General features: G+C 45.2%; 1 protein-coding gene across 3 annotated transcripts in view; it reads left to right on the top strand.

The window, feature by feature from the left end:
• OSBPL10 (oxysterol binding protein like 10) overlaps positions 1-26,733 on the top strand; it is a 2,898,140-nt gene that overhangs the window by 1,013,446 nt on the left and 1,857,961 nt on the right. For all 3 annotated transcript variants that reach the window (XM_069648807.1, XM_069648805.1, XM_069648806.1), the window contains exon 2: positions 22,650-22,735. The gene's annotated coding sequence lies outside the window, so the exon portion shown is untranslated. The remainder of the gene's footprint in view (positions 1-22,649; positions 22,736-26,733) is intronic.

The following is a 26,733-nucleotide window of genomic DNA, read 5'->3' as shown; positions in this document are numbered from 1 at the left end:
TCACATGGACCCCTTCTCAGGTTCTTCGGTGTTGTCGGCCAGGTTATTGTGCTCAAGCCACATATTAGCAGCAGCTGGGGTTTCTAGGAAGACTGCCGTCCCTTTATATAGTATCTTAAATCTCGCCGGGTACAACAACATGTATTTCAGGTTGAGTTTCTGTAACCTGGCCTTTATAGGTATGAAGGAATTCCGCGATCGTTGCACCGTGGGGGTGTAGTCTGGGTATATAACTATTACGGAGCCATTTCTCTTTATCACCCCTCCTTCTCTTGAGAACCGCAATATCACCTCCCTGTCACGTAAATTCAGAATTTTTGCAATTATCGGGTGTGGGTACGAGCCCGGCGGCGGTCTTTTCTGGAGGGATCTGTGGGCCCGCTCCACTGAGAACCCCTGGGTAAGTAAGCCTGCCACAATTTCTTGAAGCAGCAGCGTTTTGATGAATTTGGTGGGGTTTGGGCCTTCCATGTCCTCCGGAACCCCGAGGATACGGTCCCTCCGCGTCCTCTGAGCGGGATTCTAATCTAGCCACTGTCCGTTCCAGTTCCTGGACTTTCGCCTTTAGCTCCCGTGTGTCTTCGCTGGTCTCTTGCAGGGACGTTTCAGTTCTAGTTACCCTTTCCTTCAGGTTGCGGGCATCTTGTCTCATCAGTTGTATATCTGACCTGATTTCTCTGATCATGCCTTCCATAGATGTGCGTAGCGCTGCAATTGCCTGCAAGATTTGAGCGTCTCGGGGGTCCAACGCCGAGGGTGGCGGGTCCGCCGCCGGGGTTGCTTCCTGCGGTAGTTGCTGCCTCGGGAATGCAGTTGTAATAGCGTCCATCGTGGCGGCCTTTGATCTGTTCTTGGGAGGCGACATGGCCCCGTTGGAGGGTTCCAGAGGGACAGGGCGGGCTACAGGTCTTAATCCTAATCCCAGTTCCGCTGTCTGCCCTCCAGGTGCGAGGTAAGGGCCCAGTTGTATGTGATAGGGAACCCTGTGCTGTGTCGAGCCTTTCGGGACTGCTCGTGTACCTGCCCGTCCCCGCTCCTCTGCCGCCAGCAATCTTGGCACCCCAGTCGAGTGACTCCGGTCACCTCGATCTTCTTCGCCGAAGGGGTAGGCTTTTTCCCTTCCGTCCATCTCGTCTTCGCTCCAACTCCTCGGCAGGCTTCCGGCGGGGGTCGCTCTCCCCTGTGGGGTCTCAGCCCAGGACTCCGCGTCTCTGCCGTGCGTCTCGATCCGGAGGGCAAACGTTCACAATCTCATCTGCTTCCGCCCAGTCCGGCCATCGCGGTCCTCCGCCGCCATCTTGGGTGCCATAGGGGAGCTTTTTCAAACGCTCCGTTATCTTCTTTGCCAGCTCCGATTTCCACTGGGATTTCGGCCGCATGGGGCAATAAGGTTCCTCTACGTGCCTCTTAGTTTTTTATAGCTGCTATTTCGATTCTGCCACCGTAGTGTCGGCGGCTTCAGGATCTTGGGCAGGAGCACGGTGGATTCGCGGCTTCACACCATGCGTGCAGACCACGCCCCCCCTTGCGTTTGATCACAAGATACATTTCTGAAGAGGTTATATGCTTGCCAAACTGCTTAATCACAATTAAATGGTTTTGATGTGCTGACAGCAGTTCTTAGGAAATTAAATTGTGGGTTCATGGGTGCCAACTTCTCATTTTCACTATGTGGCAAAAATTCCTCCACCCTTGTCCTGAAAATAAGCAAGCAACCAGCCTAACCCACACCCTGGTTAACGCATTTTATAGCACTTGTTTTTTATGAGAAATTGCAAAAAGTCATAGGATTTACACCAGCTTTAAATATGTCACATTTTAGAAACAGTCACTCAACCTGCTGAGCTATCCTGGTAGTCTTCTACTGTATGGCATGTAATACCCGCCTTACATGGTGCTAAGTAGGGCAGACACAACGTAAAGCCCAGAATGACATGGCCCGTCACTTACAGAGGCAGACAATTACAACAGCTCCCTCTGTGTGTCATGTGTGTTTGGTCTGGGGCCACACCGGGCCTAGAACAACTTACAACTTGGCGGCTAGATGGTCCCTGGGGACTCGCGGTCAGAATCCCACCGCGTACATTGTGGCTGCATGTTGTGTGGAGTAAAGAGAGTCCGGACACCTGCGGAGGTGTTCCCGGTCTCTGCCACCTCGCGGCGAGACGCTGAACGGCTGTTTATGCTCGCGCTGGCCTGAACAAAAAAAAATATTTAAATAAATAACCGACTAAGCGGCACCCGCCCGGGGTTGCCATCCAACTAGGGGAGAGAAGAAGTGACTTCCCATCTACAGATGAACTGCTGGCGCAGGAGGTGGCAGAGTGGCCAACGTGCCCTGACAGGACATGTGTTGTGCTCTGCTGACTGGAGCAAACTGAAAGGGTGGCCAGAAGAAAATTGTCTGCACTGCTCGAATGATCCTGTAAGCACCTGTGTTAGCAGCTCTACATAGTGAGAGCCCTCTTGCGACAACAGGTTTGAACATGTCCCAACAAAGAGAAATAGAGGCCGAAGGAGGTGACGTGGAAGGTGTCCATGGATCGATGGTGGCGAGGTCTTCGATCCGGCACGGGACTACAACAGGTACGGCAGCACTTTCATAGCAACACGGCCCCAGAGTTTAATGTGGCGGGGTCACCGTCTATGCTGGGACCGTGATGGGCACTATGGTGTGATAATTTGGACAGATTCTCTAGGGCTGCCAACATCTGGGATGACGACACCAAGAGCTCCATGATACTCTTTTTTCCGGCAGTGAAGCTCACCACCTTTTCCAAACATTGCCACCGGGTAATGGGTCATGTGCAGACACCAAATCGGCCTTAAACTGTTTTACACCAAGGGTCAATGTGGACTATGAAAGGTTCCAGTTGACAGGCGCAACAGGAGCCGACAGAATTGTTGGTGGCTTCTGTACCAGTTTGCGTCATCTTGTCTCCACATGTGCATTCAAGGACGAAGTGGGAGAGATTAGATGCCACTTATCACAACTGAGGAAGCACATTTTAAAGGAGCCTGGCCTGCTTCTAGTACGTATTTTAGAGCTGGGGAGAGCACAAGAGGTGGCGAACGTGGGGCCATCACACATGGAAGATGCAATGTAGGGTATGAAGATTGAACAGGGCACATGCAATAAAGTCTACACCCACTAGGCCGAGCAAGAGAAGAGGGAAGGCGAAGGTCGTTCCAGCGCAACAAGGATGTCAATATCCAGCCAAATCCTTGTGTGACCAGTGTGGTGTAACCACTCCCACATCCACAGGAGTGTCCGGCGATGGGAAGACAATGCAGACCTTGTGGCAAGATGAACCACTGTGCATTCATGTGCCAAGTGGCATGATGTTCATTCCCAATTTGGCTACAATCACAAAGCTTCTGAGGAATCGTATCCACAGTGATAGTGTGGGAGTGGAATGCAACCACTTAGATAGCATTTGAGAAGCCAAAGCAGCCCTTGCAGAGGACACGACAATGACATTCTTCAACGCCCATTGCCAATCAGAGATTTTAGTCGATGCAAGTCCAGCAGGACTGGGGGAAGTGCTGACACAGGTGGATGGTGAAGGTGTTTGAAGGCCCATCGCGTTTGCCAGTAAGGCGCTCAGAGAAGATACTCACAAATTGATTGTGAGACACTGGTCATGCTGTGGGGCTGTCGGCATTTTCATATATGTACAGATAAACCCCCCACCCCCTGTGTGTGTCATATGTGTGTGGGCAAGAGCCACACCGGGCCTACAACAGGGCGTGTGTCTATGGATCCCTTAATGTGATCAAAATCACTGCATCACCAACAGTGCAGTTCACGTACATAACTTCAAAGTCAATATCTCATCTACAGCCACACTGACCCTGTGCATAGATTCATTGAGGGTGCCCCAGGGGCAGCTCATCTAGAATAAGTGAGGCGGTGCTGACCCACGGGTACCCTCACCCATTTTGGAGGAGCCGAAACACTGAGCTTTTTGCAGCTGAGGGAGCGCTCCTGGGCTGGCTTGAACTGTGAAAGGGGAACACGTTTTCCGTTTGACAGTTCTGTTCCCCAGCCTCACATGTCCAATCAATGGGCCATGCAAAGCCAGGGGTGCTTTACTTTCCCATCCTTGCATGGCCCACTGGGAACGCTGGCCGGGGAGCTGCATGTTTGTATCTGTGAGGGGGTACTCCTGCACCACCTCGCACATACAGAGCGGGTTGCTTAGTCATCAGCGCTCCGGCGTTTGCGCGCATCTGCAGGAACCGCTCTTTGCTTCCCGGTTCCTGTTCATGCTACACGGCACCTCTGGGAGAGACATTCCAGGACCGGTGATGAAGGGAAGTTTATTTAAATATATGTATGTATGCTTGTGTTGTGTGTAATGAGAGATTGTATGATGGCTGCGCATATGCATGTCTGTGAATGTGTGTTTGTGCTGGGCCGTGGAGCTGATTTTGGCGGGCAGGGGGCGTTGTTGCATGCCTTCAAGGAGCATTTATGTAATCATGCATGAGACCTCCCTCCCCACGATCTGTTTTTACATTGAAAAGGAAACATGGGGCAGAAGAGAAATAGTATGAGACAGGGCTAAAATGCAGAATAGGAGCTTGGCGTTGCTCCGCTTTTATTAATGCCATGCTCACCTTTGATTAAGGTTAAAATCATGTGCCTGGCACTTTTCAGATTTCTATGAAGGCACTTTTTTATACTCGGGTTCCCCATATCTCGGTATGGGATATACTGACCTTTGGCAGATTGCCCAAAAGCACCCTTGCAGAGCTCTGGAGCGGGCACTACTTGGGGGCATCATTGCAACAGGGGAATCCCTGCCAGCCGGGATCGACTGTCCTCATTCCTGCTTAATGTCTTTATAAAACTATTTGGTGAATGCACGGGGGCAAAAAAATAAGTGTGCCAGAGGAGCGCGGGCAGAGTGAAAAGGACTTCCGCAAGTACCTTAAAAGTGAAAATGTTTTGCTGTTGCCGAAGCCCCAGGTTTGAGATGAGTATTCCAATCCCCTTTTTGGAAAATTGGCAGTAAAATGATTATTCAAGGAGGAAAAAATCATTTGATTAAAAAAAAAATACATTTAAGAAAGTAAAAATATATTTTAAAAGTATGCATTTGTCATGTAATCCAAAAGGTCTTTGAATCTGGCAATTCCTGTAAATTCACTGACCCTTTTTTGCAGCTGGGCATCTTTACATCAGGTTAATCATAGCAGCGTCTATCTCTCGTGGAAGTGCTCTCCACACCACTGGTCTGGACACATCATATCGCTAGGGTGACCAGAAGTCCTGTCCCAGAATTGGATCCTCTGCATATCAATTACACCCTATTTTTTTGGGTGGGAGAGGTAGTGTCCTGAATTTAGGGAGTAAAACAGTCAGTTATGCCGTTTATCTGGAGCCTTCAATATTATCATTATTACTATGGTATTTATTGAGCGTGGTCCCAGCTTCGAGAAGCAACAGAGCGCTTTACAGAGGTATACAACAATGCAGATGCATAACAGAGTGCTTTGCAGAGGTAAACAACAATGCAGATGCATAACAGAGCGCTTTGCAGAGGTATACAACAATGCAGATGCATAACAGAGCGCTTTGCATAGTTATACAACAATGCAGATCCGTAACAGAGCGCTTTGCAGAGGTAAACAACAATGCAGATGCGTAACAGAGCGCTTTGCAGAGGTAAACAACAACGCAGATGCGTAACAGAGCGCTTTGCAGAGGTAAACAACAATGCCGATGCGTAACAGAGCGCTTTGCAGAGTAAACAACAATGCAGATGCGTAACAGAGCGCTTTGCAGAGGTAAACAACAATGCAGATGCGTAACAGAGCGCTTTGCAGAGGTAAACAACAGTGCAGATGCGTAACAGAGCGCTTTGCAGAGGTAAACAACAATGCAGATGCGTAACAAAGCGCTTTGCAGAGGTAAACAACAATGCAGATCCGTAACAGAGCGCTTTGCATAGGTATACAACAATGCAGATGCGTAACAGAGCGCTTTGCAGAGGTAAACAACAATGCAGATGCATAACAGAGCGTTTTGCAGAGGTATACAACAATACAGATGCATAACAGAGCGCTTTGCAGAGGTATACAACAATGCAGATCCATAACAGAGCGCTTTCCATAGGTAAACAACAACGCAGATCCATAACAGAGCGCTTTGCAGAGGTAAACAACAACGCAGATCCATAACAGAGCGCTTTTCAGAGTTAACAGAACAGATATACAGCTGTGGGTAGGATACAATGGGACGCAGAAGAAGGGTATCACCAGTGCTGGAAATGGAAAAAGAAAATTGTGGGAATGTCACTTTTTAGGAGGGGCGGGGCTTTGGGAAGGAGCAGGCGGGGGCAAGGGACGTGACCCCCAGCCAGGTTGTGCAACACAGTATCTCTATATGGAACCCAATCCTGGTGATTTCCATGAAAGCAAAGAGCTTTATGGGAACATCATAATGTCCACAATTTTAAAATGTTAAACATTTCTTATAGTGATTCATTAAGAAAACCTTTTAAGCGAATAATGGACTCTTCTGTTTAGGTTGGTCACAATATTCACCCTAATAAAGAGATGTCTGTAAAATACAGGACATATATATCCGTTCGAACATCTGCAAAACTGCATATGAGGGTTCTGCGGTTTCTTTATGCAGGCTCCAGTACTGTGTGTTATGAACGCTCATTGGAGAATGGGTTGTGCAGCAGGGAGCTGCTTGTGCTACATACAACGAGCAGACTCGGCAGGAATGGCGAGTCTTCTGAAAGCATGTCTGCTTGAAGAGGCACAGGATCTGCAGAGAGTCTGGGACTCCTTGTGTCTGGAGGACGGAGCGGGCATCCGGCAAGACATTTTTTGCTGGAGCGACGCTCCATCTTGTTCCAGCCCATTTCCTGCACTGGGTATAGCTGTACCCTGTGAAGGAGAGGTGCGGGCGGCTTATAGCGAATGGCGAGTCTTCTGAAAGCATGTCTGCTCGAAGAGGCACAGGATCTGAAGAGAGTCGTGTCTGGGACTTCCTGGGTCTGGAGGACAGAGCGGGCCTCCGGCAAGAAATGTTTTGCTGGAGCGACGCTCCGTCTTGTTCTGGCCCATTTCCTGCACTGGGTATAGCTGTTCCCTGTGGAGGAGAGGAGCGGGCGGCTTATAGCGAATGGCGAGTCTTCTGAAAGCATGTCTGCTCGATAAGGCACAGGATATGCAGAGAGTTTTGTCTGGGACTCCCTGGGTCTGGAGAACAGAGCGGGCCTCCGGCAAGAAATGTTTTGCTGGAGCGACGCTCCATCTTGTTCCAGCCCATTTCCTGCACTGGGTATAGCTGTACCCTGTGAAGGAGAGGAGCGGGCGGCTTATAGCGAATGGCGAGTCTTCTGAAAGCATGTCTGCTCGAAGAGGCACAGGACCTGAAGAGAGTCGTGTCTGGGACTTCCTGGGTCTGGAGGACAGAGCGGGCCTCCGGCAAGAAATGTTTTGCTGGAGCGACGCTCCGTCTTGTTCTGGCCCATTTCCTGCACTGGGTATAGCTGTTCCCTGTGGAGGAGAGGAGCGGGCGGCTTATAGCGAATGGCGAGTCTTCTGAAAGCATGTCTGCTCGATAAGGCACAGGATATGCAGAGAGTTGTGTCTGGGACTCCCTGGGTCTGGAGAACAGAGCGGGCCTCCGGCAAGAAATGTTTTGCTGGAGCGATGCTCCATCTTGTTCCAGCCCATTTCCTGCACTGGGTATAGCTGTACCCTGTGAAGGAGAGGAGCGGGCGGCTTATAGCGAATGGCGAGTCTTCTGAAAGCATGTCTGCTCGAAGAGGCACAGGACCTGAAGAGAGTCGTGTCTGGGACTTCCTGGGTCTGGAGGACAGAGCGGGCCTCCGGCAAGAAATGTTTTACTGGAGCGACGCTCCGTCTTGTTCTGGCCCATTTCCTGCACTGGGTATAGCTGTACCCTGTGAAGGAGAGGAGCGGGCGGCTTATAGCGAATGGCGAGTCTTCTGAAATCATGTCTGCTCGAAGAGGCACAGGATCTGAAGAGAGTCGTGTCTGGGACTTCCTGGGTCTGGAGGACAGAGCGGGCCTCCGGCAAGAAATGTTTTGCTGGAGCGACGCTCCGTCTTGTTACGGCCCATTTCCTGTATAGCTGTACCAGGTGGAAGGGAGGCGAGGGGCAGGCGGCTTCTAGCGATTCAGGCGGCGTGTTGCCAATTCAATGCCCAGGTTCTCACACCATGTGCCAGCTAGTGCTAGCATATCCTTGTTTACCATCATTTGCCAGCATTAGCCATGGTATCCTGTGGTTCTCTTCCCATATGCCAAGCAATGCTAACGTACACTAAGCATTGCCATCACATGACCAGTTACTCACATCACTGGCAACTAATGCTATTTTACGCAAAATCTTTGGGGTTCCACATACCCCTGACTGCCCCGTCAAGAACATTCATTTACACATGTAAAGCGCACTGGCTAGCAGCGCTATATAGACAAAGCTTGCTGTATTGGAATTCATGTTAAAGAATTACTTTTAACGAATTAAGGTTGGGTTGACCTTTTAATATTGCAATTTGACGACTTTTGGGATTTGGTTGCTCAGCTACTCAAGATTTTAGCTAACTTTTTCAAATGGCTCGCATCAATCCCAACACAAGGAAGCGCTGCCCCGTTCGATCATAGCCTACAGCGTGCAATAGCAGCCCGAGCGGACCACTGATTAAAATGTGAGGCTTTTGGGGTGCAAACCTCATCTCACAGGTCACAATCTACTCCTCCTGCCAAGTGGGATGGACGGATGTCTGTGCAGCTTGGCATCACCAGGATCATATCTGGTAGACGGTGTGCAGGTCACCAGGATAGCAAACACTGCGTCTCCCCGTAGTAAGTAAGTTGCTTTGCAAACTGATTGGCCTGTTAATATGTAAACATGGGTTATCATTCACCCTCAATTTGCCAGATAAAATGAGCATCTGGTCAATGGGAACCCAAGAAGTTAGCGATTTGTCCAGCTTGGAAATTAGCTTGGACGAGTGAGGAACAAGCGAGTAAATCTTTACAAACGGATAATTGAATGGATTATGTCGACCAGAAATGCTACAGCGGGGACAGATGCACAGAAACACTTAAGGCCCGATTCATGTAATATTTGCCCAGTTCAAAGTGAATTTGCACTGCTGAAAAGTGACTTTGCACTGCCGATACAAACCCTGATTCATGGACCGTTGCAAAGTGTATTTTTGCAGTGCAAAGTCCGGGCAAAGTCAGCGCATAGGCATTTCTCAGTTCAAAATGACTTTGCCCGGCAAAAATACACTTTGCGCAGTTCCATGAATCAGGGTTGGTATTGGCAGTGCAGTCACATTTTGGCAGTGCAAATTCACTTTGAACCGGGCAAATATTCCTTGAATCGGGCCCTTAATGGTGTGATATAAACTATGATTAGGTATCGAGAATAAGGAGAGTCTGGGGGGTGGGGGGCGGCAATACAGAGCAAACCGGTAATAATGCCTTTTGGCCTGCATACATCATGCCTGGTCTGTAGCGCCACTGCGATCTACGCTGCTGCGCGTAGTGGGCTGACTTGCAGTGGCAAATGTACATGTATGAGCGGGTGATTGTTAAAGTCCGCTTTAAAGGTGAAACAGCGGGACATGTTCTCAAGTCAAAGAGGGGACAGGGAGCGTTTCAGTGGATCCCCCCGGTTCTCCACTGTATTTTGACCATAGAGACCGAAAGACATGCAATAGCACAATTATATGAAGAATTGCAGGACAGTGTCAATTCACCCCAATTGAAGGTGAAGGGGGAAAGGGACATGGGGGAGGTAATTGACGAGAAATTGTGGTATACGATTTGCTTGCGAGTCAGCAAGGTATCGAGGAATGCTTGCTCTAAGCTAATCAAAGTCAATATCCTACATCGAGTTTACATCACTCCACCGACATTGCATATGACGAATACGAATAACAGATACACGCCTGAAATGTAGAAGGGATTCTGCTGGGTTTTGACACATAATATAATATGAGTCATTTATAACACGCATGTACACAAGTGTTTCACATGGTCTGGAGTGCCGCATAATAGATCAATTCTGGCACGAGTACTGGACAGAGATAACGGACTACTGGAATATACCCCCAGGATTTGTTTACTGGGAGTACTCCCAGGGGGGCAAAAGAAGGAAGCACATGAACAAAAAAGCCTCTCTTCTCTTTGTGTTAGTGAGACGCCAGTGCCCCAAGCGGAGCTTACTCAGCCAATGGGCTCAAGACCTACTGAAAAGGGCAACAGCTCAAAAAACTGTGCATGAACAAAAAATAGGTGATGAAGCAGACACACATGAAATGGAATGGGGCGCGCTCCTCTCGGACTTACAAACATCCCTGGAGGACTTACCTCCCTGAAGGAAGGAACACACAGTCACTCTTCGTAATTATGTACCAGAAACGGTGGGGCATGGGAGCGACCAATATATTTGTCTGCACACATCACTCAATTTAACAGAAAAGATGAAAGTTGGCTTACTCATAGTCCAAGGTTGGGACGAGGAGGGAGAGGGAGGGTAGAGAGGCTTATGTGGAGATTTGCGATTGTAGATTTGGGGCAAAAGGGGGGGGGAGTGGGGAGCGGGCAGTTGGGACTGTTTGTTTACTACTATATCTATTGAAAAGCCCCCACAAAAAAAATCGTTTTTTTATTATAGATTATACTGTATTGCAGTTGTCTTTATTTAGCGTCTTTTACCATTAATATAGTCTCAACACGCTTGTGGTGGCAACTCCCTTGGGGACCGCAGCCCAGAGTGTGGGAAATTCTCATGGAGGTTTACAATCTGTGTGTGCATTTGGCCAAGATTAGGACGTAAATGGGCTAGCTAGGCCCCAGTAAGCAACCCAGGAGGTCAGGCACGTGCATGGGTGCCGAGGTCTATCATGACAGTACGCTAGTGCAAGAGACACGTTATGTGTCCAGCTCGCCTGAATTCGTCATAGGTTGACGCTGTATTCGAATGGCAGAGGTACTGAGGAAAGTCTGGTGTAAGGAGGCAAAGATGCAACGTGACCAGCTGGACCGAATTTATCGTAGTCGTAGCTGCATTCTAATGTGTGTGGATGGATAGTCATGCATGCGGCAGATGTTCACTGAAGTGGTGTGTTATAAATACCTTAAGCTCAGATGGAGTTTATCTTTGATCTTGCTGTGTTATCCGATTGCCTGTGTGAAAAGAGTAGGTACCCTCATAGGCTCTTTTTCTAGGCACTGCGGACTAGCTACCCTCAAGGTCTTCTAAGCCCACTAGACCTCTTACTACATATTCCAGGTGTGATAGCCAGGCTTAAGATCATAGTATTATCTAAACACAATAGACAGGCTACCCTTATAGCCTTGCTATATATCTTCTAAGTACTATATTGGGCTATCTTCACGCATCTTCTAAGTGCAATATCAAGGATACTTGCATATATCTGTATGTGTTACAATGGCTAACTTATAGACCTAAGTGCAATCGATAGGTTATCATCATATATCTTTGAGCGCAACGGACAGGCTAACATTATAACATACAACACATGAGGCCCCTCTCAAGTTTATCTAAGTGCATCACACTGCCTTCGTCAAATCCAACTAACCTTCACTGATCTTCTGAGTGCAATATATGTGCTACCTTCCCAATTTCTTCTAGGGCAGTACATGTGCTGGCCCTCACAGTTGCCCTGATAGGTCTTCACAGGCAATAGATCAGCTAATCTGCACAGTTTCCTATGAGCACAACACATGTGTTGGCCTATTCAATATCTTCTATCCCAAATACATTTTCCACCACCAGAATCCAACTAAGTACAATACGTTTCCTACCCCCCAAAACCACCTATGTGCGACACCTTTGCTATTCCCAAATTACAGCTAAGTGCAATGCATTTCTAATCTGCACAATTTCTTCTTAGCAAAACATAGATGTTAACCTACGCAATATCTTCTACCCCAAATCCATCTAAGTGCGACACCTGTCCTGCCCTCAAAACACATCCAGTTGTGACACTTTTCCTGCCCCCAAAATCCATCAAGTGCTATACGTTTCCAGCCCCCAAAATACAAGCTAGGTGCAATACATTTTCTACCCCCAGAATCCAATTTAGTGCAACACGTTTCCTACTGCCAAAATCCATCTAAGAGCGACACCTTTTCTTCTACCAAATTACAGCTATGTGCAATACATTTCTGTAATAAGCGGTAGGCAGCGAATAATTAAGTTGCTTAATTAAACTATGATGAATACATTGATATAAATAAATATTAAACTCAGTAGATGAGATAACAGGAGAGAGCCCCACTGAACGTGACTCTCATACGCCGCTCCTGTCACCAACTGCCCGACACGCATTGTTTACATTCTAATGAAGCTATGTAAGCAATGCGTGTCAGACGCTGTCAGTGCATGCCAGCCTCCTGCTGACACCGCGTGTTGACGTCTCATGGACAGTACGAGAAGCCAACACTACAATTTCCTACCCCCAAATTACAGCTAGGTGCAATACATTTTCAACCACCAGAAAATAAGCTTCAATGTAAAACGTCAAGTAGGTAAAGGCAGCCTTTGCCTAGACAGCACCCCAGGAATAACAATATTTGCCCCCTGGCCCAAAATAAAATGTAGTCGCCAACAGACATTTAGCACACTTAACAGCAACATGACAAAACACGATTTATCTTGCGTCGCCTCCCTAGGCTGCCTGTTGTACCAAAAAAAGGGAATGGTTGAATAATATTTAAAACCTACAGGAAACAGGAACAAAACTGCAAAGATGTTCACAAAAGTTAGGAGACTTGAGCTTTGCTCAGCACTGGAAGCTGAACTACACCGAAAACATAATACATGAAATATACACCCAAATTCATGCGCATGTCCTGCACTAATCCGAGGCCAATTAGCAGTGCACATGGGATTGGTCAGCTCCACAGTAGCCTGTATTCTGGACACATCAATGATTTGTGCACTCCGTTAGTAAGTTACTCATGATAAGTAAAGGAAACTAGAATCAGTTCCAGTCCTGAGCTGTGGCTTTATTCCACTATTCAGTGCCCATGTATCTCATTTCATGGTTGAATGCACATATGCTAACACGTGTTTCGACCTTGTTTTATTTATTTCTACATTTATAGCAACGCACAAAACCCAGAGGCATCTAGGCGCTAGTCAAGCGCAGTAGAACAGTCCACAGTGTAGGACTGAGTATGACAGTTTCAAACAAATTGCATTAGAAGCAAAATGCTACTAGAGTCAGAAATCAGTGAGAGTACACAGTCTGGCAAAGCCTCACCTCATGGTGCGGGGGCTACTTCAGATGTGCAAACAGGCATACAAGGCAAAAGCGATCAAAATCAGTAAGTAAAGGAGGGGACAAACAGGTCACTGTAGGGAGTAGCAATGCCATGCAGCATTAGGATGGTTGCAATAGAAAGTGAGGCAAGCCCTGTCTGTTGCAATAGTGTGCAGTGGAGTAGTCGGGGAACGGTGTGGTAGAATAGACAGTGGAAGGATGCACCGCTCCCAAGTGGTAGGGGGCTACATCAGCGGTGCAAGCGATGGATGCAGGAGTCAGCAGGGCGGCGTTGCAACAAGCCGAAGGTAGACAGATGATATTGTAATGGTCTGTGTCAAGGCTGGGCCAGCAAAATGAAATCTTTGTTATTACATTACCAAATTACACACAAAACATATTGCGTGGGTGTTTGATAAGCATACACTCACATTCAAGAAAAAGAAAAAAAAAGGATAAAATAATAATTGTCAATGACACAAATGTGTAATCATAATTAAGGAAGGGAAAGAGAAAAAACAGAACGCATGGTTTTTATGCACCTCATCGTCCATCCTTTTTTAATCATTACTACATAGTGTCCCCTTTATCTCCCAATTATTAGTTCTGAATGTTTATCATCTATCACTGTTCTATTGTTGGGCACCACTTCTGTCTCTCTACAAGCAATTGGTTAATACTCTGATTTATCCAAGGAGAGACCAGGGAGCTTGGTGCTTGGCTGGGGTAGTATGCATGCAATTACCTTGGAGCTGTCCAAACTTGTTAGTTAATGCTGTTAGTAAAACTGCAAGTGACAAGTGACTACTGTTTGATAGTATGGACTGTTACTGCAGTGCCTATGCAGTAATGCCATGGTTTTCTCACCTCTTTATAAATGGTGTCCCAGTCTGGACTAGTAAGTGTAGTTGTGGTCCATACTGTGTGGTATGACATGTGTTTCTACAGGAAACATGGGTACAATCATTCATCTTGGAACCGTTCAAACGTATTAGTTAATGCAGTTAATAACCCTGCAATTGACAAGTCACTACTGTTTAGTACTATGGACTATAACTGTAGTTTGTATCATGGCACGCCCACCTCTTTCTGAATGGTGTCCCAGTTTGGATTAGAAAATGAAATCATGGTCCAAACTTTTTTAGTATGGAACGGGTTTCTATAGGAAACAGACACATTGTAAATGCCATCTGTGCCCTATCAGTCTTAATGCACATTAAAACTAGAAATGGCCCGACACGTTTGTATTACCGCACTAATTTAGAGGGTTTCTGGATTAGGGGTAACCGGGCCGGTTCGGCGTCCGGCTTGCTTTCGCAGCGAGCGCCATTTTGAAATTGTGTTTATATACACAAGGTGATGTCACCGAATGTAAACACAAGCAGCCCGATTCACAGCCGAGCATAGCGTCACAAGAATTCCACATCATTCTGGACCCTCACTTTCCACATTCCGCGAATCCCTCAAAACTACCCTATTCAACTAATTTTTTGCTCCCCTGTACAGCACATATGGTAATTTTGTGGAATGCATTCCTTGAAACTGCTAAAAAGTAATGTAACCTATGGCTTCTATATAACCACCCGAATATGTAACCGATGAAATGTAATGTAACCTGTGATTACCATGCAACCACAAAGCTCTTGTATTCTCCGTACTCTAACCAGCAAGTCTATTGTGTAACAGCGCCACGATGCCTAAGGGCTGCTGCACGCTTTCAAAATGCTAATAAATAAAATAAATAAGGATTCCACCTCGTTGTATAAGTGTGATGGCAAGTGCCCTCACTATAGCTACAGTGTTCAAGCAAACAATATGAGACACTGGTTCGATACCTGGTGAAATTAATGGTTTAGAGAGACTTTACAAACAGCTGTTCTAAGTAAGCCCTGTTATCACATGTGTGCTGCTTATGTTAGACAGTGTCTTGAATGATTCTCAGTTCCTATTATTCCACTTGTCCTTGAGCTCTAGTTCTGGCAAGTATTAGACAGCCTATTCAATGTGTCCCATTTTCATTTGTTAATCGCTACTTATACTTCGTTATTAGAGCAACGTCTTTGGTGATTTGTGTCGATTCACATTAAAGGGGGATCGGGAAATTAGCTTGGAGAGAATAAGTTGAGTAATGCAATAAGTTAATAAACACAGTATACCCAAATTGTCCAATATAGATCATTTCACTAAAACAGACGCACATCATAGCATGAACTATTATTACGCTTGAAGTTTACGTCGTTAATTTTTTAATGCCTCAAATTGGATAAGCAATGTCATTGTTGAAAGTAAAGTTGTTGTGTACTGTACTGATCCAGGTTTGGGAAAGCCCTGTCACAACGTTCAAGTTAAACAGATTATACCTAGTAATATTGTAATTATTATCATCCTACTTTTGCTCAAAATCTAACCTGAAAAATCACATAAAGAACATACAGTTACAATTAGCGGAAGGTGGTCCACATGTTAAACAGTGTTGAAATATTTTCAGTACACAGCCCAAGGACATGTCTTATAGGAATTCACCCATTCTTGTTTGGTATTGAGATCATGTTGGACAGTCCGCATTTTGCAGATAAATTTGGATTCCAGTTGGCTAAGTTTGAGTTTGCTTTATTCCTTTCTTGTCATCCATCTGTTGAAACTTCTGCCGGTGGGTTGCCAGAGGAAATGTTTGGCCCGGCCTTCAAACCGATGCTATGTGCTCTCGTATTCACACTCTGAGTTCTCTTATCGTGCTGCCTATGTATACCTTATTGCATAAGCAGATAATAGCATTAAACATACATTTGGTACAGGAGTTAACAAAGTCTCTGATTGCAATTTTGATACCCGATTCATTAACAAATGCTTTAGAGTTTGTGTGTGCATACTGCCACATTGAGCAAGTTCCACATTTTGAAAATCCTGTATGTGGTGGTTGCAACCAAATTAGTCCAATGCTAGTTGCATCTTTGATGGTCTTAATTTGTTTCTAAGAGTAGGTGCTTTGGTAAATATGATCCCAGGTCTGATCTAAAAACTAACACAGATCATTTCCCATGTGCAATAAATGCCAGTGTTTTTTAAGACCATGATAGTACTATTATTGTATTAATTTTTATACGTGACATGCCCGTAGGCCTCAGTGCGCACATAGAAAAACAGAGTCCAAAAGAAAATGCCAGAGTCCGGGATTAGGGAGACACACAAAGAGGCGTACTAATCCTTAGATTTAAATAAATAGGTCTTTACAACGTTCCTAGAGCTAGTAAGGCATGCGATGACAAGTATACTGTGTGGAAGGGAATTCCATAAGCCTGGCCTGCAGGATTCAAAGCCGTTGCCACCAAGAACTTTCAGTTCATACCGAGAGGTAAAGAGTTTACTGGTGCCATTGCAGCAAAGAGTTAGTTTAACAGAAGCCTTGTGCAGCCGTTTCGATAAGTAGCCAGGTGCTCTACCAGAAAAACACTTATGAGTGAGGGAAAGGATTTTATGCAATATCCGATGGTGGACACGCAACCAATGAAGCGAGCTTCTATCCTCGGTAACATGATCAGATCTGCCCAACCCGCATACAACTCACTGCTCCATTTTGAGCCACCTGCAAAGTTTTTAAATTAGCTTTTGCAGTACCCACCAGTAAATTGTTAAAATAATCCATTTTGGGTTTGACTAGAGTACAGGCCACTGACGACAAAGTGGTGCTAGACAAGTATGGCCTAATTTTTCTAAGCAGTTTAGTGGTGTAGGCACAGGAAGCTTTGACATGTGCAACATGTTTTTTGCATTGCAAGACCGGAGTCAAGATGGACTCCTAAGTTATATATTGTTACTGTCTTTTCAATATCTAGTGATGGACTTGGTGGTGCCAGTGTCCTCGCTCACTCTTTGTTTTTACATCAGGGTGGTTTCCCTGCTGATCGTTTTAATTTGAACATGTGCTTTGAGCACACAGGCTTCCGAGTATCCCCTCTCTCGAAACCGGTTTGTGATTTGATCACGTCCTTGTTCAAAGCTCTCTTGATCATGGCAATTCCTTCTCACACTTACAAATTGCCTTGTGGGAATATTGTCGATTATACTTTTGTGGTGGACACTTGTAGCAAACAAAGTAGAGTTACTTGTTGGATTTTTATATGTACGAGTTTTGGTGACCGAAGTTATCTACATAGATATCCAAGTTAAAAAAATCAATAGCATTTCTGTCACTGTGCTCTGTGAACGTGTTAATATTCAATGAGTTGACAAATGCCATAAATTCAGTGAGAACCACCTTCCATATCATTGGCACATCAACAGAATACACCGTAACCATTCTGACACGTCGATGGCAATACCCACATTTTTTGTTCTTATATAGCACTTCCAACGGTGGTCGATGTTTATTGCGCTCTCAATTTTGACACATATGTACACTGAACATACAGGACGATAAGGTGACTTGCCTTAGGATAACAATTTTGGTAATGTGGAGAAGCCAGGTTTTGAATCCCGCTCTCCAGGTTAGGGTTATACACCTGCAACACAGATATAAATATAAAATCATTGCAGCAAACAAACTCAATACCAAGCCTGCCACACAAATGTATACATCGATTATTGGGTAGAAACAATTGGCATATGTTTCATCAATAAATCAGAGGCCAGGATGCAACATAGCTTTCTACTGTTTCTTTCTCTTTTGGAGACCCATGCTCTAGGAAACCTCCCCACCCCCCAAGCGGTGCAAGTCATTATTTGACTTTCCGGAGAAAGAATCGCGAATCGCAAGTGACATCATCAAGGAAAGTTACAATGCAGCCTATGGTGTGTTCTGAATAAGGGTATAGAGACCACAGTGAGCAATTGGCACTCCACATGGACCCCAGGGTGCTGGAAAGACCCTCAGCATCTCTCAAATGCTGCCACTGATTGGTTATATACAGCCGAAACTTCAAAATGGCTGCCTCTGCTCGAGCTGCTGGGCTGCTTAGTACTGTCACCGCTCTGCCCCCGTTCAACTTCACTCGTTTTCCATCTTGACTGCATCTTCAGAGCCACACTTACTTTCAAAGAGTCCAACCTTCCTCTGGGGTCCTGTTCGGGGTCTCTGCAGTGTTCCCTTTCCATTTGTAGAAGTAGAAAGGGGACAACCCCTCTGAGTTCCATTTCGGGAGTGTTTTTCAAGAATGTTTTCACATGGGATATATTTTTGGCGTGTGACCATTTCCTCTGATGTGAAAACAATAAGCTCGACAACACAGCTGGGGGTTAATAGCTTCAGTGCACACAGGTGGGGGACACTAATTAAGCTATATGGACCCACCCGAGGGGTGTACAGTGTACTTCGTGCACTTTAGACCTAGTTAAAGTCCCATGCACAGCAAGGGCATTTAACACGTTTTATGTGCCAATAATCTGGAGTATAGAATGAGGGCCGGGTCTATACAGCTATTATAATCCATGGCAAAAGGCCCAATGTGGTAGCTTGCACAGAATAAGGGCAATCTGCCTGGGAGGTTGTAGGGATTTGGCTGCGGCTTACACCAGGTAAAGTGGGGTGTGGAAAGCGCTACTTAAAACGGCAGTGGTGAGGTGGGAGGGTGGCAGCAGGGAGTGTGAGGTGAATGTCGTGCATTGAAGAATCTGTGGGCCATACCAGAATTTCTGGGATAGGCAGGCTCGTAGAGCCCACAGATTTTCCAATCTGTGAACTACCGTCACATTCACAGGTTTATAATCAGGCTTAATTACTGATAACCCTGTAAAGGCTCTTGTTTTGGTCATCACTCTTAACTTGGGCTGATGGCAATTAAGCTCCGTTAGTATCATGACCGGAAGCCAGTAACACTAAACAGGCACCAATCCATGAACATTGAGTGCATCCCCAAGGACTTGTTTGTATCATCAATAAATACATGCTGCGAAATGTGAGTGTGTTCCGTCAACCAATGTGGCGCTTTGAAATTTGGTTTTAAGAAAGCATACAATGGTTTCACTAGTTCTGCAAAATGACTCATGCATGATCTTCCATAGTTTAGAAGAACTACAATGGCTTGCAATCGTCCGAGTGTGTTAGGTGGATGCATGTGTGCGCATTTATCAAGGAAATCAGCTGGCAAGCCTCTGTCCTCATCCGTGAGTGGGAGAACCAGGAAAGTGCCCTCACAGTGAGTTATTTTAGATTTTTTGAAGTTCAGAAATTAGGACTGTCTGCTAAAAGACTCTGCTGAAGAAAGTGTTGGGTGAATTCTTACAGCCCTGCATTATGTGTGTGAACACAAAATGACTACCCTTAAACATGAAATCTGTGTAAATCTGGCTTCCTTCACTAAAAGATTGTGTAAAAAATCCATTACCTACATCAAGCTTTGTTGGGTGTTTGCATTTCTGCAGGTTGGCTAAAAGACCTGACCTATGCTGATTTTGAACTGCCTCTGACTTGCAACGTACTTTCATTATTCTATATAATCTAATCCTAAACAATAGGTACCATCTGGTTTAAAAACAGCAGAGTATTATGTGGGCTTGCTGGCTTTGATTCATGAATTGGTCCACTATGGTTTGTATCTGTGCCATTGGGGTGCAGACTTATAAGTGGAGGAGGTGTAAACACAGGGATTACATGTGCTGGGCATTTCAGATCATGCCCTACATAGTTTTTAGGCAGCTGTATAGTTCCCAGCACTAGCCAGTCTTTGGCATATCTTCGTATTAGGTCATAACTCACTCCACTTGAAAAAGCAGGTATCCCTACTTCTTCACCTCTAGGTGTTGGTCTCACATATAGTGGTGGCCAATCCTGGACTGCCAAAAGACCCTTGTATTTGATGTGTAACTTGGGCCAAAACAGTGCTTCATTTTCTTTTGGATTTTCGCCTTCCAGGTGGATAGTTACAAAATCCACGTATTATTTGCTAGCATCTGCCCAGTGGGTGTAGTTATTTCTGCATCTTTGTGTGCCTCTGTGTGCTCCAATAATGCCTTGAGACTGGACACAAATATGGAAATGTCAGACCCAGAATTGTATAGGACTTGTTGACAGTCAGTGTGATGCTTTGTCTTTGGAATGTTTTCATGAGTGTGCAGGCTCTGCATGTTGGACTTGAAGGGGTGCAGTGTGCTTCACAGCTTTCCCCTCAGATGTAAAACAGTCGGATTTATTTGCCTGCGGGGAATTAGATGTTCCCTCGTCAGTGCCATATTTCTGCTGACTCATTGGTTTTCTATCTGTGAAATCATAACCTGTTGGGCTAAAATTGGACTGCCCTCTAGGCTTACCCAAAGGTCTCCTAACCCTGTAAGTGCCTTGCCCCTCAAGGGCATCCCGGTCTCCTGTAGCTTTGACATCATTTGGTTCATGTTCTGGGGACTTTTATTCCTTTATTGGAGGAAGCTGATGGCAGTGTGTATTACCACCCCTTTTCCATTGAAAAGATCCTCTACCTCTTGAGGGTCTCCTTTGCTGATGTACCTCTGTCTGGCTTACTCCCATTGTCAGCCTTTTTCTACACCTTTGACGGCCTCCTACCTAGGTGATCTCTGCCTAGCGATTGATAAGTGGGAGGAAGGATAGCTCAAGGACAACTTGTTTGTCTTGGAAACAAGTGAACACAGGTTTGAATTCCGATCCTGTGCTTAGGAACCACTTGTTGGTATTAAGCACCTTATAAATAAATAATTATAAGTGGATACAACTATGCTCCCAAACTGCTCGCTTTATTCTTGCTCATTAAGTAGGGATAGCCTTCTATGAACTTATAATCTTGCAGGGTCTCCCTCTCAATAAAAGTAGAATTATGCGCGCAACCATTTGTTAATTATTGGACGCTATGGACCGGTCCAAATTTATAGCTGCAGCAGCACGGTGTGGCCCTATAATGTCTCCTAATATTGATGATAAAGATGTGATGGATGGAGGAACTAGAAGGTGCAAGTACAGCCAACTATACATTGAAATCTGTCAGATTGTTAGGGGTGTGTGAAGCAGGAGGGAAGAAACATGGCTAAAGCCCCGTCTCTCTGTTGACATGTAACTTGTGGATAAGCAGCTTGAAGCTGTCCCAGTTTTTCTGAATACCATTTGGGTATGTCCCCATTTTTGGAAAGGCAAGAACCCAATAGTATTCTCAATGTTTGTAACTGCACCCCTCCCGTCGCGGTCTGCCTTGTGGTTGCTGAGTAGGCACTATGCTATTCTGTGCAGCAAGGTTGCATACACTCTCAATGTGCAGTAAGGTGTTCATAGTCTGCTTGCAAAAAGGGGCCTCCACGATGACAGTTAATTGTTGCATAAATAAGCGACACTTGATAAAAGCATTTACAATTTAGTTTAATGTAATCATGATCTTCTCAAAGCATGTGCGTGTATCACACAAGCAGCTATATCAGCCATCAGGGCATAACAACAGCAGAAACATTACGTAAGATATAGTCATTGTAGGTGAAGCAACAAAAAGGTCTTCTAGGTTAAATGCATACAATTTTAAAAGCACATACGTTTTCTGTTTTAGCCCTATGCATAAGGCCCACTCTCTAAGCAGCGAAGCAACCGCCATTGTTACTCGCATTAAAAGGAAAAACAGCCCCAGGATAACTACTTGCTTTCCATCAGCACAGACCTCTCCCCATCTTTATCAGTTCTCTCAGTCCTCAGCTTTCAGTGGGGCTCACGCCATCTGAATAAAATTGCTCTTGGTGGACTCTCTAGGTCTTCAAGTATGGCTTATATATTTAACCTCGCTGACAAAGTGACATCTAATAAGATCAAGAATTCCAATCTTTGTTTTAAAAGTCAATCAGACACACTTTTACCTCTATACATGGTTAGCAATTGTGGTTACTTCACCTTTTCAACTCTTAGCTCATGCGCTCTGAGAAAGTCTGTTACACAGAGAAGTCAGAATTTAGCTCTCTGATTTGCTCTTGAGAAACTTACTTCCTCCATTATGATTACATCATGCATAGTATTTTTGTGTATAAAAAATGGTGCTAAGCTTCACGGGAACGTAACCCGTATATAATAGTAAGTACATTTTGCTGAGGCTCAAAAGCAAGCTAAATATTTTGCTGGTATGACGAGATTGCAATACGAGTTAATGTTGGAAAATGTATAGGCGCGCTTAAAGAGTGAAGTAATTACATTATATTCATATCAATGTCACAATCAGCACAATTGCTGACCGGTATAATTTACCCTTACCAATGATTCTGTTGAATGAACTTTAGAATTGAAATAGACCACTAGGAATAGCGTATTAACACGTACAAGATGTGAGTACTTAAATAGGGGTTGTAATAATGGAATACCTTCTGGAAAGATCTCTGTGTAAATTGTAGTATTTTGTGCAATATGTTACTTAAGCTACATTATTGTATTCCTTTTAGATGGACGCGGATTACTTGACATGAATAGTGAACCGGTTAAAAAAGGTCACATGCTGACTAATTTATGAGAAGAGTTCCAAAATGGGGTAGGAGTCTTTGATTTTTGTGGCACCATGCGTATAACTCACTAATTCGCAATATTTTAAAGATTTGTATCAGAGAATAACCTATTTCTTTTGTCATTTTGTCTCCTAAATCCTTACTTTTATGTTTGTCTTGCATTTCCTTGGTTCAGTTGTTATATATGTTATATTTCTTTAGTATTTACATCTGATACCAAAAGGTGTAAAAACTGCTACTCAATAGTTGGCAGCAACAGAGCATAAGCAAGGCTTGAAAAATGTCCAGGTGTGCAAACCCCGTAGCTGTGTGCTGGCAGTAGATAATAAGGAAATTATTGTTATTTGATTTGGGAACAAGGTGACAACAGGGAGAGTTGCAGTTTGTATCAATTGTCTTATAATTGTCACAATAATAATACTCATTTAATCTAAGATTGATTCTTGAATTACTGTAAATCAAACCTTTTATTTGGTACTCATAATGACTTTTTTTATTAAATGTAGAAAATAGCACTCAACAGGAAACTATTGTTAATTTCATATGGTTTAATAATAACCCTACATTATGTAGTACTGGTTTACCCATGTAGCTGACATTTAAACTGACAACCCAAAATTTTTCACATTGATCCAGTCCTGGATTGCCAGTGCTTACCTGAAGCTCAACATCTCCAAGACTGAATTCCTACTGCTGACCAACAACACTAAACAACCTGACATCCAGGCCTGGCTCTCTGATATTAACCTTGAAGGATTCACACCCCAGCTGGCCACCTGTGCCCAGTCCCTTGGGTTCAATCTCGACAAACATCTCATGTTCAAACAGGACATGCAAGGACGACAGAAACGGCCCGGTACCAACTTTCTCTCCTGCGGAAAATCAAGCCCTTTATCCCAGAAAACAACTTCAGATCCACCGTCTATGCCTTGCTCCTCTCCTACCTGAATGGTAGCACTGCCCTTTTGGAAGGCCTCCCGATGACTATCCATGTACCTCTGAAATGTGTCCTGCATGCTGCAGCCGGACTCATTAAAGGACTCTATCAATTTGACCACATCACCCACACTCGCATCAAACTGGCTCCCACTGCAGGCCTGTATCATCTTCAAATTCTGTTGCATCATCTACAATGCTGCCATCCTGAAGTCCCAAAGCTACATCACTGAAATACTCAGCATCTCCGGAGACCTGCGATCCACCAGAAGTACGGAAATGTACAGACTTGAATTATGATGATCCAAGAAGGAAAGAACCAGAAGACAGGCCTTTTCTGTCTATGCTCCAAGACTTTGGAACCTCATGAACATCAGACGTGCCACATCACTTCTACAGTTCAGGAAGGAGCTCAAGACTTACTTCTTCAACAAATGGCTCCTCTAACACCTATGTACACACACCCTGCACTCCCCACCGCCTGACACTCTGATCTGCTACCCACTGACTCCCCCCTCATTGCCTGTAGATCCCTTGCTGCCAATTGCCCACCCTCGCGCTCTCCAGTTATCTCCCTGTTCTTGTTTTCTCTGCATCCCCCGCTGTGTCCTTCCTCCTAGGATTGTAAAGCGCTCCGTTGCTTCCTGAAGCTAGATCTGTGCTCAATAATAATAATAATAATAATTCACCTTTTCAACTCTTAGCTCATGCGCTCTGAGAAAGTCAATTACACAGAGAAGTCAGAATTTAGCTCTCCCTTTGGCTCGTGGGAACCTTACTTCCTCCATTTTTTCTAAGTCTGTCTGTATCCTGTGTGTTCCAGCACACATTGCATTTTCCTCATTTTACAGAAATGTGACTAATTCAACATGCACATTATAATGCATTGTGTCGATAGCAGTTATTTACACAACATACATTTGCAGTGGGCACTATGCCTCATGGACGTGTGTAGTTTGTCACAGCGGTCTCAACCCATGTATTGAGTTGGCCATCATGTCATTGTGTGGGGTCTTACGGACAGGCATCATGTCACCTGACGTGAAATGCGTTTTTACAGTGGCATGCTAGCATACAGGAGTTGGCACATCTCTTAGTGGACCAACTCACTGCAGCAATTTCCCTGGTTATTTTGCACTCCCACTCTGTGCTGTCCCATCCCTTCCCCAATTACCCTACAAATGGAATGAATTCAATGTGGCGAAACGGCCATGCACAAAATGCAGGGAAACGGCAGCAGTCATCTGGGCCAGTGCCAGCATACAGGCAGAGCAAAAATGTTTTTACAGTGGAAATAGTGGCATTCATTGGGCACAGACACGAAGCAGACGGGTTTTCACAGGGCAATGATGTCCTGTACTGTTGGACCCTCACATCATAAAATGGTGTTTTAATGGTAATCCTGGCATTTTTTAGACAGGTCTTGTGATTTTTCTTGGACTCCGCTAGGCTGAAAATGTGATGAGTACTGTGCGTGACTGGCTACCTATTGGAGGTTATCATTTGTGCCCCCTATGAAACCATTTTAAATTGTATGGCCTATTTGCCAACCTATTCCTAAATGTGTGTTGTAAAATGTGCCATTTCAACCCAATATGTATGGTTTGAATTGCTATTGTGGGCATGGGATAGTGTGTCCAACAAGCCTGAAGTGCTTCCACGCAAGAGCAACGAGTACACACAGGGACCCTGGTGCTTAGGGTGTGAAATGTATACATTTCTCGAAATCTAAAGTAGCCAACACAACACACACAAAATCACAAGGGCCTTTGTAATATCATGCTTTTGTACAGTGCTTGAAGCACTTTACACAGTCTGGCTCGAAACACTGCATGAATACGCTGTTAGGATCACATGCAATGCTATTTCATTTCCCGACCCCTCAAAGAGGAATGGCTGTCGGTCTTACTAGGATTTGTTGAACCTGTGACTGCAGGCTACACACACACCTCTGAAGCAAGCCCCCAACTCGCAGAGACCCTTGCACGCCCCTTGGAATGCTAAAGGCCGTGTAGTCCCTTACTGCTTCATCTGACAAAACAAAACCACGTATGCCCTATCCACATACCCCCTGCTGTGCGTACATGCCTGCCTGGCATGAGGTACTGTAACTTGTATGTCCCCTACAAAACATAACCTGTCCACCACTGGGGTAGTGGGACAGCAATCCATTACCCCACCAGAATGACCTACGTGAACCTATCTGCTGGTAGTATGTAATATAAAGGTCTCGCGCTCGAACCAATGGGACCACCCAGTTTCACCCTTGAGAGGTTCATAAAATAAGTGACACATTCATGGCCAATAAGAACACCTGTTACAGTACTTTAGGATTTAGCTCATCAAGTGCGATACAAGCAGCTGGTTATAATCATTCTAGAATGGCACGTGCCCAATATTATTCTGTTGAACAATGAAATAGGTTTAAAGCGTTTTGATGGGTTTGATGCAGTGAATTTAGGAATCATTCTAGATTCCCTGAAATCAGCAGAGTAAGATTATTTAGCGGGTCACAGAATGCCAAGACTTTGGGCCGTCTGATCGGTGCGCATCTGCAGGCAAGTCAACTCTTCGCAGGTGGAGTCCAAGATCATGGACCTTGCCCTTGCCAGCACCAAGCCGTACATCCTCCCTCTCCCGCTCCTTCCTCTTCAGAGGGTTACCTGAGAGAGCCTGAGCTCTTGACCATATACTATTGATTTCCAATGTTCCTGAGGTGGCTACTGACATTCCAAGGGAGCATTTCCACGTTAGTCAGTCTGCCTCTCGGACTAACCTTCTTGGCTCCTCCCCACGCGTCATTTCTCGTGTCTCAAGATGACCTAAAAGCAAAAGAATAACATTGTTACTTATTTGAAAGCTAGCAATCCACCTCTTATGGTTCCCCAGGCTAACCAGTCCACTGCCTATCTGATCCATGACTATCTCGCTCATCCCTTGTCCTCCAGACACTGTAACGAGTTAGATGGAAGGCTAAAGGCCGCGGTTTCATGAACGATAGGAACCTCCTTAGCTTTTGCCCGGAAGTACGAGTCACAATGCCTTCTGTGGGGTGGGAGGGGGGAGGGGTACAGATCTCAACTAATTT

This window comes from Ambystoma mexicanum, chromosome 2q, assembly GCF_040938575.1.
Source record: "Ambystoma mexicanum isolate Mex_15411 chromosome 2q, UKY_AmexF1_1, whole genome shotgun sequence".
In the NCBI taxonomy this organism is placed as follows: domain Eukaryota; kingdom Metazoa; phylum Chordata; class Amphibia; order Caudata; family Ambystomatidae; genus Ambystoma; species Ambystoma mexicanum.
Note: the sequence above shows the minus strand (reverse complement) of the source record. Positions and strands in the feature narration are given on the sequence as shown.